General features: G+C 31.9%; 1 non-coding gene across 1 annotated transcript; it reads right to left on the reverse strand.

Annotated features, from left to right (window-relative positions):
* Window positions 1-530: 530 nt before the first annotated feature.
* Window positions 531-634, reverse strand: LOC124076806 (U6 spliceosomal RNA). The gene has a single exon (XR_006846473.1). It is a non-coding gene; the product is annotated as a U6 spliceosomal RNA (small nuclear RNA).
* Between the last annotated feature and the right edge of the window lie 3,484 nt (window positions 635-4,118).

Raw genomic sequence — 4,118 nt, forward strand, 5'->3', positions numbered from 1 at the left:
CTTGTTCCTTGGGAAATAGGAAATTTGTGAAGAATAACCCAGAGAAATGTAGTAACTTATTTGCTTCCAAAAAATCCAACAAAAGTCTCACAGTTGGAATTCAAAGCAAATTATGGGCTGGTGGAATCTGTGCCTTTTGAATTTCCTCCCACCAGTGCACACTGGACATCAGAGATGTTATTTATATTTGATCTCACCACGAGGCTCATGAATGAAAATGCCAAACTCAAGACAGAAGTGGTGAAACCTGTGGAAGACCCAAATATCAAACCTCTAAAAGACACTAGATGTTAAATATCCTAAAACACAACATGCATATAGAATTTTTCTTATAAGTAGATGAGATAAATCACATAATTTTGGTTCATATTTCTTGACATTATCTCTGACTCCTATAAATTAATTATTGTATTCAGTTGGAAAATGCCTTTAGTTTATTCTTTCTTGGTTTTTAATCTGGTGGAGATGTTTTATGTTTGTTCCCAAATTCTCCTTTTTAATAAGGATATATTTGAAAGGTTCTTTTTTTTCTTTTTTTGGAATGCTTCACAAGCATGTCATTCTCATGCAGGGCCCATGCTAATCTTCTCTCTATTGTTCCAATTTTTAGTATATGTGCTGCCAAGGCAAGCATATTTGTAAGATTCTGTTGTGTGCCTGTGACAGATGTGTTAAGGGCTGGAGCTATTTTGCACTATGGTTAGTAATTTTCAGTTTAATGTATTTTGTGCCCAAATCATGTGTTTTCACATAAGTTTTTCAGTCTTCATAAAAACATTCATTTTCCTTTCTTTAATTTGGACCATGGGATAACAAGAATCAGTTTTGAACAGAGACAGTTTTTGCCTTCACCATGTGTTAATTATAACAAAAAAACTTACATTTTGAATCATTTATTTTTTCTGGAGGGAAAAATTCTCCTTAAGTATCAGAAAATTTCATAGGAAATCCCTTACATATATTAGAATTTATAATTAATTTGAAAACCTTTATTTATATATAATTTGAGACCTCTAAGTACATATCATATTCTAGTATCCCTGTGCTTTTTTCAGTTTTAATAACCCTGAAATGATTTTACAAATTCCTTTTCTACTGGGTTTTTTACTTAGAGAACAGAACTTTTTAATAGCATTTCATGTTTTTACATAAGGGAAGATAGTAAGAATGGAAATTATTTTTTATCAGAGCATTATAGCAATACATAGTAGTTGGGTTCATTTTCACAAAATCATACATGCATGAAATTTTATTTACTCCATATCAGTCCCTGGTGTCCCTCTTTTCCCTCACCTATCTCTCCCCATATTCTTCTTCTTCTACTCTATACTCAATTATATTTTTTTTAATTTTTGCCTTGTTATTTATACATATGCATAAATGTAGAATTCACTGCATATATTTTCTGCACATAATTTGACTTTGTTAAATTCATTTCAGATTGTTTTTTCTTTTCCCATCTGTCCTCCCTCAATCTCAATCTCCCTCTTCTACTACACTAATCTTCTCTTTAACTTTTTTATACCCCATTTTTCATTCTTCTTTATGAATGAGTAAAACTCCATTGTGTATATACAGCAAATTTTATTAATCTAGGCATCTATTTATGGGTCCATAATCTAGGAATCTATGTATGGGTCCACAATTTGGCTATTGTGAATTATGCCTCTATAAATATTTAAATGGCTGTATTGCTATAATATTGAAAATTTGTTCTTTTGGGTAAATACCAAGGAGTGGGGTCGCTGGATCATATTCATTCCTAGTTTATGAGGAATGTCTATACTACTTTCCAGTGTGGTTGTATTAATTATCCATCTGACTGACAGTTTATGAATATACCTTCCCCCCCCCCACATTCTCCCTAACATTTGTGATTTGTATTATTGAAAATTGCCATTTCTACTGGAGTGAAATAAAATTTTAGCATGATTTTGATTTTCAATTCCATGATTTCTGGAGATATTGGAGACTTTTTTCAAATATTTGTTGCTCATCTTCATTTCTTCTTTTGAGAAGTGTCTATTTACAGTTCTTTTGCCCATTTTTGGTTTGGGTTGTCTGTATTTGGGGTGTTAAGTTTTCTGAGTTCTTTTTATATTATGGATTTTAATCCCCTCTCAGAGGAGCAGCTGGCTGAGTTTTTCTCCCATTCTCTAGGCTTTATTTTTGCTCTTAATAATTTTCTTTGCTGTGCAAAAGATTTTGAATTTTCAGCTATCCCACTTATTGACTCTTTGTTTTATTTTTTGCACAGTTGCAAACTTTCTTGTTCTAATTCCTAAGTCCTTGATCCACTTTGACTTGAATTTTATGCAGGGTGAGTGAATTGGATATAGTTCCATTCTTTTACATATGATTTCCAGTTTTTTCAGCACCATTTATTAAATAAGCTATCTTTTCTCAAACATATATTTTGGCACCTTTGTCATGTATCAGATAAATATAAATTGTGGGTTTTTCTTTGTGTCTTCTATTCTTTTCCATTGGTGTTTATGCATATTTTCATGTCAATACAATGCTGTTATTGTTACTATAACCCTATAGCAAAGTATTGTGATGCCTCCTGCATTGTTCTTCTTGATCAGGATTGCTTTGGCTATACTGATTGTCTTACACTTCCAAATAAATTTCAGGATTCTTTTCTAGTTCTCTGAAAAATGTCATTGATACTTCAATGGAATTTCATTGAATATTACTTTTGGTAGTATTGCTATTTTGAATATATTAATTCTACTAATCCAAGAACATGGGAGGTTTTTGCATCTTCTATTTTGTTCTCCAAATTCTTTCTTTGGCATTCTATAATTCTTGTGGTAGAGATCCCTCACTCCCTTTTTTAGGCTAATCCATATATGTTTCATTTTTCTTCTTGAGAATATTTTGAATGGCATAGTTTTCCTGATTTTCTTCTCAGCAGATTCACTGTTGGGGGATAAGAAAGCTTTTTAATGTATTATTGGGTGCACTGATGTTTGGGGAATATGTCTTATTATTGTTAGAACTTCTTGCTGGATTTTTCTCTTAACCAGAATGCAGTGCCCTTCTTAGTCTCTTCTAATAAATTATTTTTTTTTTTTTGCTTTTCACAACCAATGTTTATTTTTAAATTTTTAAATTTTTAATTTTTATTTGTGTTTTTAATTATACATGACAGTAGGATGTATTTTGACATATTATATATATATATATACATGGATTATAACTTCCCATTTTTTGGTTGTACATTATGTGGAGTTACACTGGTTGTGTATTCATATATGGATATAGGAATGTTATGTATGATCCATTGTACTATCTTTTCTATTCCTATCCTTTCCCTTCCCTTAATTCCCTTTTGTCTAATCTAAAATATTTCTATTATTCCCTCCCCATACCCTTATTTTGTGTTAGCATCCACATATGAGAGAGAACATCTAGTCTTTGGTTTTTATGGGGATTGGCTTATTTCACTTAGCATGATAGCCTACAGTTGTCATTTACAGGAAAATGCCACAGTTTTATTATTCTTTAAGCATAAGTAATATTCCATTTTGTATATATACCATATTTTCTCTAGTTCTATAACTGGTCACATGGTCATAGCAGGTATAGTACTACTTTATTTTACACCCTATTATCTGTTCCATTTACCTTCAGGAAATAACTTATGTGGCATGTGATTTATTGCCTAGTGGGATAACCCAAAACCTCATACCTGAAAACTAAAGGTCATTAGTAGTCCTGCATGAATTGGTTTCTTGCAGTTTTCCATTGACTATTTTATTTTACTGGATTTTTGTTTTTTTTTTTCTTTTAGTTATACACAACAGTAGAATGTATTTTTACATATCATACATACATGGAATATATTTCCTCATTCTTTTAGTTGTACATGAAGTGAAGTTACGCTGGTCATGTATTCATATATGAACATAGGCATGTTATGTCCAATTCATTCTACTGTCTTTCCTGTTCACACCCCCATCACTTCCCCCAATTCCTCACTATTCAATCTGATAAACTTATACTCCCCCACCTATTATGAGTCAGCACTGCATATCAGAGAGAACATTCAGCCTTTGTTTTCTGGGGATTGGTTTATTTCACTTAGCATGATAGCCTCCAGTTGCATCCAT

Source organism: Marmota monax, unplaced genomic scaffold, assembly GCF_021218885.2.
Source record: "Marmota monax isolate L192 unplaced genomic scaffold, Marmota_monax_Labrador192_F-V1.1 WCK01_AAM20220418_F8-fsc00050, whole genome shotgun sequence".
Classification (NCBI taxonomy): domain Eukaryota; kingdom Metazoa; phylum Chordata; class Mammalia; order Rodentia; family Sciuridae; genus Marmota; species Marmota monax.